General features: G+C 51.2%; 2 long non-coding RNA genes across 3 annotated transcripts; both read left to right on the forward strand.

Moving 5' to 3' along the window:
• The first annotated feature begins 777 nt into the window (after nt 1–777).
• On the forward strand, nt 778–12,556 carry LOC114103049 (uncharacterized). 2 transcript variants are annotated; one of them, XR_003584594.3, is made up of 4 exons: nt 778–967; nt 1,225–1,333; nt 8,886–9,278; nt 11,384–12,556. It is a non-coding gene; the product is annotated as an uncharacterized lncRNA (long non-coding RNA). The 2 variants fall into 2 exon arrangements; XR_003584592.3 differs by lacking the exon at nt 11,384–12,556 and having other exon boundaries at nt 8,886–9,853.
• Nucleotides 12,557–12,867: 311 nt separating this feature from the next.
• On the forward strand, nt 12,868–14,735 carry LOC117794809 (uncharacterized). Its single transcript, XR_004618681.2, has 2 exons — nt 12,868–13,377; nt 13,579–14,735. It is a non-coding gene; the product is annotated as an uncharacterized lncRNA (long non-coding RNA).
• Nucleotides 14,736–15,563: the final 828 nt, after the last annotated feature.

Genomic DNA, 15,563 nt, shown 5'->3' on the forward strand with positions numbered 1-15,563 from the left:
CCAAGACTCTCAAACCACATCCAAACACTCCTCACTTTCCAGCTTGTTTTTGACCGTCAGCCTCACTCACCTGTGCAAGGAGCCCACAGCCTTTTCCTGGAACCCCCTGCCCCTCGTGGGACCGGCAGCTGTTGTGGTACAAAGATGCCGTGCAGTGGTCTTTCCCGTGAAATGCCTCCTAGCCACAGAGTTAACCAGAAACAAGCCAAGCAGAGCCCAGCAGCCGCTCCGCAGCCACATGGAGACGGGGTCTGCAGCAGAGAGGAAGGATAAGCAAGGGTCAAGGACAGATAGGGGTTTCTTTGTGGGCCAAGAGCAGACTGTCACCAGGGCTCGACACGGGTTCCAGGTGGCCCAGCGGAACTGGATGGAAGCACAGCCCGAGGATTTCAGATGGTTCATGGTGCTTGTCTCTGTGTCTCCTTTATCTTTTGATCTTTCTTTTTCTTGTTTGAAGTACCAGGGATTGAACTCAGGGGCACTTGACCCCTGAGCCCCATCCCCAGCCCTATTTTGTATTTTATTTAGAGACAGGGTCTCCCTGAGTTGCTTAGCACCTTCAATTGCTGAGGCTGGCTTTGAACTCGCCATCCTCCTGCCTCAGCCTCCCGAGCCACTGGGATGACAGGCGTGCACCACTGTGCCCAGCCTCTTGTTCTTAAATATATGTTTTGTAGTCCTGGAGATTGAACTCTGGGCCTCCTGCATGCTAGGCAAGCGCCCTACCAGCTGTATACTTTATTTTTTGTGTATTCACCCTCTTTTCCATGAAGAAGCTCCATGAGGCCAAGCAGGAGTCTGTGGACCAAGAAGTGTCAGCCTTGACTCTTGGGCAGCCAGCTCTGTGCTGCTCGGAACCTGAACTGGAGAGAGGGGCTGGGTGCAGGGGCACTCACTGACCCACTGAAACTGGGCCTCAGGAGTCCAAGATTTCCATCCTGGTGCTACCACTTTCTTACAACCATTTGTGAGTACAAATTTCTATGACAATGTGCTCCAAAGAATACTTTTGGCCTTCATCATAAAGACATTTCAGATCATTTTTAACAACAACAACAAAAAAATGTTCTAAGGTAGGAAGTTCCGGGGTTGGGGCAGAAATTCAACAGTGTCCCAAGGGGCTCTCTGCCCTCCTGGTCACAAAATGCACCAAGCACCAAGCTTTTCCTTCCTCCATAACAATGTCCAAAGTCTCTCTTTCTATCTCTGTCTCTTTTTAACCAGGGAGGAAAATCTTTCCCAGAAGTCTCCCACACAGTCTCATTCAAGTCCCGTTGGCCCAAGATGGGGGTCACCTGCTAGTGCCCCAGCTGCAAGGGGGGAGGCTGGGAAGGTAAGCACCCTGCATTTTTAGCCTCTATATTGGAAAAGGGAGAGGGAATGGCTGCTCTGTAGGCATCTACAGATCACGGCAAGTCACAATCATGGAAAGAAAAAGCCGTGGTGTAAACTAGTGTGAACTGTGCTCTTGATGCTTGCCGGGTGCCATCCTGAGGGCTTGCTCGGCTCGATCCGAAGATATCAGGGCGTTATTGTTCTCCCCATGTTGACCACAAGGAAGGGGACATCCAGAGAGGCTCACAGAAACGTGTCCTTGTCCCACAGTGAGAAAGACTCTTTGGAGACCAAGATCAATGAGCCTTCCTGGACCTCAAAAGACTCACAGTTCAGAAGAAGGCCAGGCAGGGTGAGAAGGGACGTGGTGAGGTCAGCGCTGGGCCACAGGAGCAGGGTGTTGGCCTCAGTGACCCCGGCCCCCTCCCCTGGGCAGCCAGGCCAAGGTCTGTTTCTAGTGAAACCTCCCAGGGAGGAAAGGGCGGGGGGAAGGGGACATACAGGGCCTCCGATGGGGAGAGCAGGCCCCAAACTGCAGAGAGTAGCAGCAGCAGCGGTGTCCTTGGCAGATCAGTGACCAGAGGCCCCCCTAAGGGTTTCAATAATATGATGCCCTGCCCCCACCCCGTTTCACCCTGGTGACACCGGAGAGCCCAGCCAGCCACGGAGAGTAATTTATTATACTCTGGGGCTCCCGGGCTTAGCTTCAGACTTGATTTTATTTGGAGCCATAAATTCCTAGGGCATTTCGTGAATTTAGAGAGAAACCCAGCCCAACCCCAAGCCGCCAGGGCAGGTTGGTGGAGATGCAGAGAAAAAGAATCTTCCCCTGAGGGGAAGTCCAGCCAGATGCCACGGGTGAGGGCCATTTGAGCAGGGGCACTGGAGGGTGCATAGGAGTTCTCCAGGGTGGGGGTGGGGACAGAGAAAAGGTTTATGGGAAGGGGAAAGAGGTACGGCTCCTCCTCAGAGCTGGAGTGTGCAGGGATGAGGCCGGTGAGGAGGGCATGGTTTTATCTCAGGCTGCAAAACCTTGGCAGGAAGACCAGCTTTTAAAAATAGGGCTGCCCAGCGGCTGCGGAGGCTGAGGCAGGAGGGTCGCGAGTTCAAAGCCAGCCTCAGCCACAGCGAGGCCCTAAGCAGCTCAGGGAGACCCTGACTCTAAATAAAAAGAAAAAATAGGGCTGAAGATGGAATGAGATGGTAGAGCATTTGCCTAGCCCAGTGCAAGGCCCTGAGTTCCACCCCCAGCACCCCCCACCCCCAAAACAAAACAAAGGCAGAAATCGACCCACTGGGGGCTTCCCCAATGGGAACACCTCCTGGTTCACGTCCCCCTTATAAATTGACATTACCCACCACTTCAATAATCTGGCACATACAGGGACGGGTTCCATCAATACATTAAAGTAAGCCTGGCCCTGTGTCCCCCGAGATAAGGCTGGTGAGAAAGGGACCCTCTGTCCCTGTTGGGAAGCCTCTGCTCACCCAGAGAGAAGGGGAGACACCCAAATCTGACCTAGCTGATGGGACAGGGCTCGCCCTTGTCATCCACACTGGTGACTTCCGGGAATCCCTGCCCTCTGCGCTCCACCCAGGCTGACGTGGAGAAAGGATGTGGCATTTCCCTCTAAGGTGCGCCCCTCGGAGGATAGGAAGGAGTAGGGCATGCGCCCCAGCCTCCCATGGGACCTCCACCATCTCGGGGCCTGAAGAGGGGGACATCATCGGCCAGTGCAGTGCACCGACCAGGAGCCCAGGGGAAGGTCAGATGCCACCATCTGGTCTCAAGCAGTCGTTTTCAAAGTCACGGCCAAGCTGGGAAAGGCGGAGTGAGTCGACTCCCGTCTCCGGTGCGTCCTCGGGCATTTCTTTATGCTCAACCGCCACCCAACATCTTTTTGATGTTTTTTTCCACCAAACCTATGATTATGAACGTGTTCAGACCCACTAAGACGTCAAGAGAGTTGTCCAGCGAGTCCCCGTGTCCCCTCCGCGGAGACCCCACCGTGAGTAGGCATTTTTACAATTGAAGTGTGGACAGCCGGGTGCGTCCTCTTGAACGCACGGTCCTTTCTATGGGTCTTGAGAAACCCAGGGCAGCAGCTGCCACCGTAAGCCACCCAGAAGAGTTGACTGCCTCCAGAAAGTTCTCCCATGCCCTGTGCAGCCGACCCTGCCTCCCACCCCTGACCCCCCGCTGCTGGCCTATTTTCTGTCCCTATACTTGGCCCTATAAATAGAGCCACATGGTATGGAGCATGTGAGTGCGGCTTCCCAGGGAATGCGTAATGCATCAAGCATCCGAGATGCGTGCGTGTGGGGTGTCCTCTGTACCACAGATGTCCTTATATTGCCATGTCGCATGCCCTTGGGTGGATGGATCGTTTTCTCTGTCCCGGTTGCTAGCTAAGGGACATCTGAATTGTTTCCGTTTTCGTCACAGTCAAAATCCCTGCGCACCTTTGCAGACAGGGTTTGTGTAGGGGCCTAGGTCTTCCTTTTTCCGGGGTAAGTCCTAGAAGGGGGCAAGGGGCTCGTATTTTACTACGTAAGAAACTTTTCCTAACAACTGTATCCGTTTGCACCCGCATCAGCGCTGTATGGGAATTGGGGTCCCTCCAGTCCTTTACTGTTACCTGGTATTGTCACTATTTAAAAAGTCTCTAGCCATTCGAATATTTGTGCAATGATATCTTATTGTATTTTTTTAAATTTTTTCTTTAGTTAGAGGTGGACACAGCTTCTTTATTTTACTTTATGTGGTGCTGAGGTTCGAACCCAGTGCCTCACACCCGCTAGGCGCCTGCTCTGCCTCCGAGCCCCCGCCCCGGCCCGGGCCCTCTTGCTGTGTTTTTAATGTCCCTAATGGCTAATGATGTGGAGCCTCTGTTCGTGTGTTTATTTGCTGTATGTCCATGTTTGTATGTCTGGGCTTACAAGTTCTGCCCATTTTGAAAAGTGGAGTCTTTGTTTTCTGCTTATTGAGTTTTGAGGTGTTTGTTTGGTTTTTGGTTTTTTTTTTTTTTTTTTTTTTTTTTGGTGCCAGGGATTGAACCCAGGGGTGCTTCACCACTGAGCCACATCCCCAGCCCTTTTTATTTTGAGTCAGGGTCTCTCTAAGTTGCTTAGGGCCATGCTAAATTGCTGAGGCTGGCCTTCAACTCATGATCCTTCTGCCTCAGGCTCCCAAGTTGCAGGGATGACAGGCGTGTGCCACCACACGGGGCGCTTTTTACTGATTTTTGAAAGTTGTTCAATGGCCTTGGTGTGTCCACATCATCACCACCAATTTTAGAACATTTTCTTTCTTTTTCATTTTTTTTTTTGGGGGGGGTGGGGTGGGGTTTGAATTCGGGGGCACTCAGCCACTGAGCCCCAACCCCAGTCCTGTTTTGTATTTTATGTAGAGACAGGGTCTCACTGAGTTGCTTAGGGCCTCGCTGTTGCTGAGGCTGGCTTTGAATCTGTGATCCTCCTGCTTCAGCCTCCCAAGCTGCTGGGATGACAGGTGTGCACCACTGTACGGGGCTGGAACATTTTCATACCCCAAGAAGAAGTCCTGGACCTCTCAACCTTGGTCTCCTAGTCTCCCAGGCCCAGGTAACCACAAACTTACTAGCTGTTGGCATAGATTTGCCCGTCCTGGACATTTTGCATAAATAAAATCATAGAACTGGTGGCCCTTTACCTTGGCCTCTTTCACCCAGTATGATGTTTTAAGGGTTCATCGTATGGCATGTGTCTTTTTATCACCAAATGCTATCTCTGTTGTGGGTAGATCACCTTTTATTTACTGCTGGTGAACATCTGGGTCCTTCCCGCCTCGGCCTGCTGTCAAGCTGCTTGGCCATTTGTATTCAGAACTTTATGTGGGCGTATGTTTTCATTTCTCCAGCTTTACACCTAGGAGCTGAGCTGCTGGCTCACAGCACCGTAGGCAGAACCACGTGAGCACTTGCCAGACCCTTTCCAATCCCAGTGGTCATTTCTCCACTTCCCCACCAACATTTGTTATTACCTGCCGCAGTCCGGCTGCAGCAAAATAACCGGGGGGTGAAGAATAACTTGTGTACATTGATACAGCAGGAGTGGGAGCTGTTTATTGCAGGACAAGAGCAGTATTTATACATTCCACACAGCTTATCTAATTAGCATAAACTAGATACAGCAGTCAACCAATCAGGAATCTCCACACTTAATGGCTCGCTGGTGTTACCTCACAAACCACTCCCTCTGGCATTTTGCCAGGTGCCATCCAGACTTGTTTACAGACTCTAACATTTCCCCCTTTTGTTTAATTTAAATAACGACCATAGTGGTTTTTACACAAACACCATAAATAATCTGCTACAAGCAGAAGGGGAGGATACAAAATGCCACAATACCAAGCCACTTGATGGCTCCATGCAAGAAGCCCTTGGAAAAATTATACCAGCAATGACACCGTTTGCAAAGATACAAAGAGTTACAATTTGTGTAGATTACAGTTTGTTGTCTCAGTCCAGGTAAAGTAGTGTCTCAATAGATTAACTCACAGTCCAGGTAAATCACAGTCCAGGTAAGTTCTGCAGGCAGCTAGCTTAAATGACAGTCCAGGTAAGTTCTGCAGGCAACTAGCTTGATCCGAAGTCTCGTCCGTTTCTCAGCCGAAGTCTCGTCCGGTTTTTAGCAACACTGGAAATTCTTCCATCCTCCTCCTCACCGGCACTGGGACGAAGGCAGGAACTCCAGCAATGATGCTAAAGAAAATCCTGTAGCATTCCACTAAGAAAACAACCTTCTGAACAATTTAGTACATTATCTCAAGGTTTTTTACATTTGAAATAAGCATTAATAGTGCTCATTACTCATTAGCTTCCAGGTGTGGGAGAACCATTGTAGTTACTGGCCTTGGAAATGATCAAACTTCAGGGACTGGACGCAGGCCGTCTTCCGCCCGCAGTGTCCTGGGCAGCCCCAGATGGCCCCGGGGAGAGTCTGGGGAGTGTTCCGGACTCAAACTGCTAAATAGCCATCCTGGTGGGTGTGCCATATGATCTCACTTTGGCTTTCATTTGCATTTCTCTGATGAGGTTAAGCGTTTTTGCATTTTTTTTTTTCTGGACCACTTTGGTATCTTCTTTGGAGAACTGTCTATTCAAGTTCTTTACCCCTTTTAAAATCAGTGGTTTGCATCGTTACTATTGAATTACAGCAGTTTATATATTCTAGATACAAGTCCTTTATTCCATATGTGATTTACAAAAATTGTTTCTCCTGTCCCATGGATTTTCTTTTCACTTGGATGGTGTCTGTATTTGTCCGTTTTCTATTACTACCACAAAATGCCTGAGGCTGGGTAACTTATAAAGAAAAGAAGCTTATTTAACTCATTGTTCTGGAAGTTCAAGGACATGGTGCCAGATTCTCTGATTTCATGTAGATGGTATCATGGCAGGAAGTGTCCACAAGGTGAGACAGGAAGCCAGGGTGAGGAGGAACTGTTATATAACACCCCATTCTGGGAAGAACTAACTCAGGGCTCCAGAAGAACTGCCTTAATCCTTCTCAAGGGCATGTCCCCATGACCTATGGACCTTCCACTAGACCCTGTCTTTTGAAGGTCCTACCACTGGCCAGGTGTGGAGGCACAAACCATTCCAGTGGCTCAGGAGGCTGAAGCAGGAGGATCACAAGTTGGAGGCCAGCCTCAGCAACTTAGCCAGGCCCACAGTCACTTAGTGAGACTCTGTTTCAAAATAAAATATAAAAGGGCTGGGATGTGGCTCAGTGGTGAAGCACTCCTGGGTTCAAGCCCTGGTACCAAAAATAAAATAAAATAAAGCTCCCGCCCCATGAGCACCACCACACCGAGTCAAAGCCTGGGACAAACCACACCCACCATGGTCGAGTCCTGTAAAGCACAAAAGCCTTTAAACTCGATGATCTCTGACTTATCTACATTTTCTTTTATTGCTTTTACTTTTTTTGTCATAATTAAGACAACCTTGCCTAACCCAAGGTCAGGGAGATTTATGTCTACATTTTCCCTAAGAGTTTTAAACTTTAGCTCTTACATTTAGGTCTTTCATATGTTCAGAGTGAACGAGGCCAGGATCCCACTTTGTTCATCTGCGTGAGGGTGGCCCTGCACCATTGATTGAAAAGACTTCTTTTAAAATGCAGTACATAGACACAGTGGAATATTACTCAGCCATGAAGAAGAATGGAATTATGGCATTTGCTGGTAATTGGATGGAACTGGAGACTAGCATGCTAAGTGAAATGAGCCAATCCCCAAAAATCCAGAGGCCAAATATTCTCTCTGATACGTGAATGCTGACTCACAGGGAAGGGGGCGGAGTGGGGAGAAGGGAGGAGGGATGGGAATGGGAAAGACAGTGGAATGAACTGGACATCACTTTCCCGTGTCCGTATATGAACACACGACCAGCGTAACGACACATCATGTACAACCACAAGAATGGGAAGTCGTACTCTGTGTATGTATAATAGGTCAAAATACACTCTACTGGCACAGATAACTAAAGAGAATAAATAAAAATTAAAAAAAAAAGAAAAATCTTCTTTTCTGAGCGAACTGTCTTGACATAAAGTAATGTTTCTAATACGAACTTTGTCATTCCTGGCTGCATTCCTCAGTCGATCTTGCTTCTTAATGCACTTTAAAAGTAAGTTGCATCAAAACTTAACATTCTGCCCTCCTTTTTGGTGTACAGTTTGCCTACAGTGCCCTGCACCCATCCTAAGCGGCCCATTGGGTGCATTTTGACCCGAGGCGCTCACCTGTGCCATGCAAATGCCTCTCAAGATAGAGAACACCGCCACAGCCCCGGGAAGTCCCCTGGTGGCATTTATTTTTATGTATTTATTTTTGATGAAGGCCTGAGCCCTGCGACCGCGGCCGAATCAAGACGGGGAACAGCTCCTCTCCCTTCTTTGTAGTCAACCCAGCCCCAGCCGGTCTGCACCCCAGGCAGCCCCCCTACAGTTTCTACCCCTGGAGGTCAGCTTGGCCGAGTGGGGGACCTCCCATCCGTGAGATCCATACATTTGCTCTTGTTTCGCTCCTGATCAGCATTTTGAGAATAAGATAGAGCAGAATAGAAAATAAAGTGAATAGCTGGTTGCAGGGGAGACAGGGCCTTGTAGATCTTTGCTTCAGACAGAGAGATGTGGAGTGTGTGTATATGTGTGTGTGTGAGAGAGGGGGTGGGGGAGAGGGAGAGGGAGAGGGAGAGGGAGAGATTGATGGAGGCCAAAAATAGAAAGTCCATCTCTCACTGTGGATAACAGGCTCAGATCAGTGACCCAAGGCTTGGTCTCACCTTCAGGTCTTGCTGCTTCTGACTTCTCCCTGGGGCCACCCCGTCCCTGGTCTCAGAATTGAGCTGGAGAAGTCCTGCTCACCCGCCGGGTGCTGCTACTTTTTGTTCTTTTTTTTAAAGTGGCACTGGGGACTGAGCCCAAGCCACGCTAGGCAAAGGCTAAATTAATTACATCCTCTAAATTACATCCTCAGCCTTTTTTATTTTATTTTGAGACAGGGTCTCACTACGTTGTCCAGGCTGGCCTTGAACTTGCGATCCTCCTCCTCAGCCTCCTGAGTCTCTGGGATCACAGGCGTGAGCCACGGTGCCTGGCTATGCCTCGAATCCTTCTGCTGGGCCTCCACTCTCCCTTAGATCACCGTGACACCTGCCAGTCCATCCACAGCCGAGTCTCCCCGTGGTTCACCGTCCACGCCCTCGGCTACCAGAGGAACTGTTCTAAAACCCAAGGTCTTGGCTTGGAACCCTTGGAAGACTTCACACCCTCCAGAGGTTGCTCAAGACCATACGAGTCAACTGTGCCTCACTGGGGCCAAAACACCTGACGGGAACAACTTAGAGGAGGAAAAGTTTATCGGGGGGCTCGCAGTTTCAGAGGTTCGGTCCATGGTGAGCCAAGTCCATTGTCCTGGGCCCGGGGCAGAACATCATGGCGGGAGAGTGTGGTGGAGAGCGGTCCACTCCCGCAGCCAGGAAACAGGGAGAGGAGCCAGGGACAAATATATCATCCCCGAGGTCATGCCCCCAGCGACCTAATTCCTCCGGCCCCACCCCAGCTGCCTACAGTTACCCCCAGCAGAGCCGTCCTTTCAAATTATTAATCCATCAACTGGCTCAATCCCCTGATTAGGTTACAGATCTCCTGATCTAATCATTTCCACCCTCAACATTTCTGCCTCGCACAGGAGATTTTTCCAGATACCCCACGTCCAGACTAGAACAAAGACCTTTTGTAACAAGGCCCTGGGCTGCATGGCTTGTCCTGCCTCCCCCCAACCCTCCCTGAGATACCCCTGTGCACCCCAACCTTTGCTCAGGCAGGCGCCCACCTCCCTCTGCCGCCATCGTAACAGAACCCAATTCAGTCCCCCCTCCTGGGCCCTCCCAGGCTTTCTGTTTACACTCTAGCTTGGTCCTCGTCCCAATTCTGTGTTCCGTGTCACAACTATTGCTTGACCCGTCACTGTTATGAGCGATAGAGGATCCCCAGGGGACGAGAAGGGAGACAAATTGGACAGGGTCTCCGCCATCTGGAAGGGAGAGTCTTCTCAGAGTCCTGAGGTCGATGACATCATGTAGGTCCAAAGTCTGTCGCCTTTAACACAGTCGCTGTAATCCTGGGGATGCTTTGCTCTCCAGGGGATATTTGGCCATGGCTTGTAACTATGGTTGTCGAAACTAAGGGGGATGCTACAGTAGGTAGAGGAGGCCCAGGATCCTGATGGAGAGAGAGCCTGCAGTGCATAGAGGTGCCCACGGTGCTGAGGCTGAGGACCCTGCTGTCACCCCAGTGACAGGCAGCCCCAGGTCGGCTCCCAGCCGAGAGGGACACACTCCACTTTGGGAAGTGTGCCACCTAATCTGGTGGTGGCCTAGAGAAAGTGGGGACAGGAGACCAGCGTAATTCATGAACGTCCCCCCGTCTGTCTCCTGGAAATCAGTGACATAAGCAAGCAGGTGTCCGCCGCTCTTCAGCCAGAATCACTAGGCCTGCGGCGCACTGCTCTGGGGGGGATCTTGCCCATTGCAGCAAGCGAAGGGGACCCCCAGAATCTGTCAGGTTCCAGCAAGAAGCTGTGCCCACTCAACAGTGCCCAACTGTGGGGGCTGAACAAGATCCCCTGGGTTCTCATGTGCAAAATGGAGATGGATTGATATATGGCAAGAGCCTGCGACAGACCAGGCACATAGCAGTGCTGCAGCACGTCAGGTCCTATCACATCGTCACCATCACCACCATCATCACTATCATCACCATCACCATCACCACCACCACCACCATCACCACCACCACCACCACCATCACCATCACCACTACCACCACCACCACCACCATCACCACCACCACCACCACCATCACCACCATCACCACCACCACCACCACCACCACCACCACCATCACCATCACCACCATCACCATCACCACCATCACCACCACCACCATCACCACCACCACCACCACCACCACCACCATCACCATCACCACCATCACCACCACCACCACCATCACCACCATCACCATCACCACCACCACCATCACCATCACCACCATCACCATCACCATCACCATCACCACCACCACCATCACCATCACCACCATCACCATCACCACCATCACCACCACCACCATCACCACCACCACCACCACCACCACCACCATCACCATCACCACCATCACCACCACCACCACCATCACCACCATCACCATCACCATCACCACCACCACCATCACCATCACCACCATCACCATCACCATCACCACCACCACCATCACCATCACCACCATCACCATCACCACCATCACCACCACCACCATCACCACCACCACCATTTCCTTTACAGAAAGCCCGTTTGTGGAACCTGCCTTTCCTAACATAATAAAATAGGAACCACTGTCATTCTGTCCCAAGGATAGCAGCAAAAGGGACAAATCCTCAGCCCCTATGACTAGTCTCTGGCTACGTCCTCAGAGCCTGACTCAGGGTTCTTGGCAGGTCACCCACCAGCGCCCGTTGAGCCGAGTCAGCAGAGAGGTCTCAGATGATTCCAACCGTCAGGAGGTCCCCCGGGTCTGCTCTGTTACAAAGCAAAATTGAAAATGCTCTGTGAACAGAAGCCTAAACAGATCTACGTTTTCTCCAGTTACGTGGAGGCCACAGGTCCATCCTAACTGGCGTGGTTCTGCTGCTCAGAGACACCAGGACTTACAAGAAGGCTAGATGTCGGCTGTGACTGCAGTGGACTCAGGTGGCCCGGATGTCAGGGCTCCCAGCCTGCAGGGGTTTTGTTTGTTTGTTTGTTTGTCTTATTTTGGGATGGAGCCCAGGGGCGCTTAGCCACTGAGCCGCATCCCCAGCCTTATTTATTTATTTTGAGGCCGAGTCTCGCTACGTGGCTTAGGACCTTGCTAAGTTGCTGAGGCTGGCCTTGAACTTGCCATCCTCCTGCCTCAGCCTCCTGAGCTGTTGGGATGACAGGCGTGGGACGATGCTGGGTCCCACTTGGCAGTCACTTGGCCTTCCCTCATGATGATAAGACACTGTGTGAGGACCTTTTCTGTTAGGAAAGCCAACAACGCCCCCAAAGAAGCCCCCACCACACACAGATCTCTGTGTCTTCTCAGTCAGACAAGGTCAGCAGCCATCCCCAGCCCCAGGGAGGCTGAGGAAGCCGGAGCAGGGTCCCCATGATCCAGAGTCCTGGTCCACGGGCTCAGGAGGACACGCTGCCCTCCAGCCACCCCGGGTCTGTGGCAGGCTGAGGGAAGCCGCTCTAGGAGCCCAGCGGACCCAGCTTCGGCGGCTGCACAACAAGCTCCCCCCAAACCCAGCCGCGCTTAATTGCTTATGGGCGCAGCCTGGCGGGGCCAGTGGAGACAGCCTGTCTGGGCTCTGCTCCGCGGCTCCTCGAAACATCAGCAACGTTGATTTCACTCCTGATTCTGCAACTCGGTCAGAGTTCAAAGGGCTCCGCTCATCTCAACGCCCCTCGGAGGCGGCTGGGATGACTCCAGAACTGGCAGCTGGAAGCATCTGGAAGAGGAACTTGTCTCTGGGCCTGGGCTGGGCTGTCCCCAGCAGCTGGGACTCCTCAGGCCTCTCTCTCCAGCCCTGGGCGATCCCTCCAAAGTGCTCAGTCCAGCACGGTTGGCTCCAGGGGAGCTGAGTTCTCACAGGCTGGGGGGGGGTAGGGGAGGGGGGAAAGGGGGAAGGGGGAGGGGAGGGGAGAGGGGGAGGGGAGGGGGGAGGGGGAGGGGGAGGGGAGGGGAGTGGGGGAGGGGAGGAGAGGGGGAGGGGAGAGGAGGCGGAGGGGGAGGGGAGGGGGAGGGGAGAGGAGGCAGAGGGGGAGGGGGAGGGGGAGAGAAGATGGAGGAGAGGCTGAGATAGAGGAGGAAGGAAAGGGAGGAGGGAGGAGAGGGGGAAGGGAGGAAGTGGGAGAGGGGGAAGGGGGAGGGGGAGGAGGGGGAGGGGGAGGGGCACTGCAGGTACAAGTGTAGCTTCTTTCCAGCCCTGGAAGTCACATGATCACCAAGTATCCTCTTCCTTAGGAGAGTCCCAGGGGCCATACCACAGTGCAGAGGAGGGAACCAGACTGTACCTTTCTGTGGGAGAGGTGATAAAGGACAGGACACATTTTAACAGCTAACTGTGCCCTGCCACTCTCCCCTTGACTGACACCTGGGAATTCAACGTACCCAGCATCGTGTCGGGGGAGAATGAGGGATGCTTTAAATACGCTTGGAAATACTTCTTTCTTCAGATCCCACACTTATTCCTCTCCCTCTCCTTCTCTCCGGCCTGTCCATCTCTGGTTCTCGGGGTGGGGGACCCTCCGGACGTCATTCCTCACTTGAGAGACGGAGCAACCTTGCTGTCGATGTTCCTTTGCCGGCATTCCACCACTTTGCCATTTCCCGGGCCAAGAACCACGCTCAACCCGTCGTGGATCATCATTGATCATCTGAGCCAACAACCAATGACTGAGAGAAGTAGGTGTCTCAAGACCCCAGCTCCCGCCCCGCTTGGTGGAATAGGTTTGAGGTGCCCATTCTCCACTGTTTCCCAGAGTTCTCTGGCAAAGTTGAGCCCAGGGGAAAAGAGTGATTCCCTGATCCATAACCCAGGGTGGACTCTTTGCCCTCCCCGTCTGGCTTCCCCGAGGATCACTAGGTCTCTGCTGGTCTTCCCAGGATGGCTGCTTGCATCAGAATCCTGACCTCAGCGTCTGCTCCCCGTGGGAGCCAAACTGTTTACAGCTGGAAGGTGGGGCTCCCGGTACACTTCCCACACGTCCAGAGGTGGCACCCTTCACCGCCCTGCTCCCAGGAGAAACGCTGACGTGGAAAGCCTAACACTTTTCTTAGATCCATTGGAGAATCGAGGACCCAGCAAACGGTCACCCCCCAAAATCCAGATAAGCAGATGAATGTAGGGTATCAGAACCAAATCACTGGTAGGAACCCTTTAATGGCGATTTTGATAAATGGCACGAGGTTGAGTGTGTGAACCAGCTTGGAAAGTTGGAAACTTCTGGGGGACCAAGTCTTTGGAGGAGCCTCCCACCTGCATGGTTCACTTCTAGGTGTCTAGCACGTTCTGAAAGATCAAAGAAAAATATCCTCACGCTTCAGGAAACACAGGGAGGGAATAACCACTTTTAAGTACACTCAGGGGGCGGGAAATGAGATTAGGAAATACACCCAAAGCGTTCTCCTAACAAAGGCCTTCCCTCCAGAGGAAAGTACTCTATCAGAGCCTTATCTGACCCGAGGAGGGAAATGAGGTTAAAGCCAGCGCTCCGTAGCCTTCCTGTCTCAAGTGAGGCAAGAAAAAAAAATGGTCGAAGAAATGATCTTGAAGTCATAGGCCTGGGACTCAGGCCCACTGAGATGGCGAGACCTAATTATATCACAGAGTCTTTCCCTCCCCAACCCCCAACCACCTCATTAACAGGCTCCGGAATAATTCCAGCCGGTGGTGAGTGCGAGAGCCACAGACAGACTTTATTTAAGAAGGAGTCCTTCAGGAAACCCAAACAGAGAGGGGAGGGGAGGAGAAACAAGGAGCAAGCCGTAGCCTCTGACATCGCTGGCCCCAGCAAACAGGGGTCCCAGCCCAGTTCCTAGCCAGAGGGTCCTAAAACCTCCCACTAAAATCCTAACTATCTCAGTTCCTATTACTCAAGTCACCACAACTGGATTTCAGAAAAAAAGAAAATAGATAAAACCTGCTAACAGGCAAGACAGAAAACATAGTCTGCGGAGAAAACTGCAACCAGGCCCAGACTTGGGGGGTGGGGGGAGCTGTCCTGAAGCTTGGGTCAAAGTAAATTATGTCTGTGTTTTAATTTGTGTCACCATAAATTTACACAAGGGACCTTTGTTCAGCTGCCCGCGCGGGTCAGGGGCGGAAGTGGTGTGTATGTGTCATAAAAATATCTCAAGGAGAAGAAAACAAGAAAAGAACATTGATAATTGAAATGGTAACAGCTGAGAATTGTCCAGATGAATGACAAACATCGATCCAGAGGTCCAGGAAACCCAAAGAAGACCGTGCAGAAAAAGTACCCAAAATGTCTCCACCCTAAATATCATGTTTAAAGCTACAGAAAATCAAAAAGAAGGCAAATAAAACTCAATCACACCTAAAAACGGCTTTCTTAAAAAGGAAACACTTGTCTAGGTCAACAGGAGCGAATTATTCCTTTTTTTTTCTTTATTTTTTTAAAGGTTTATTTATTTCTGCTATCAAAGAACAGAATTATGACAGTGGAATTTAACAATCCTAATTGGCTTCATTTTACATTTTAAAATCAGGTAACACTTCATTCCATAAAACAGAATCAGTTTTCCTATGAGCCAAGCATTCAGCAAAAATAATTTGATGAGTCAACATCAGATTATTTGTTTTGCTTACACAAAATAAGGACAAGGGAACTTCACTATTTCGCCAGTGGAGAATGGCTGCTCTCCCCCCAATCCAGATTTCTCTGGGAGGACCAGATGTGTCAGCTTGGTTTGATTGACTCCATGTTGGTTTTTTATTTTTTTCTCCCCTGGAATATTGTCTCTGTTGGAAAACTGGCTTCACAAAGAAGGTGGCAGCAGGAAAATTTCAGAATCCAAAGCTTAAAAATAAGTCTTGGGCAGTGTGGGGTTATTTTCTGTCTCTGGGG

The sequence above is a fragment of the Marmota flaviventris genome, chromosome 19, assembly GCF_047511675.1.
Source record: "Marmota flaviventris isolate mMarFla1 chromosome 19, mMarFla1.hap1, whole genome shotgun sequence".
NCBI classification, from domain to species: domain Eukaryota; kingdom Metazoa; phylum Chordata; class Mammalia; order Rodentia; family Sciuridae; genus Marmota; species Marmota flaviventris.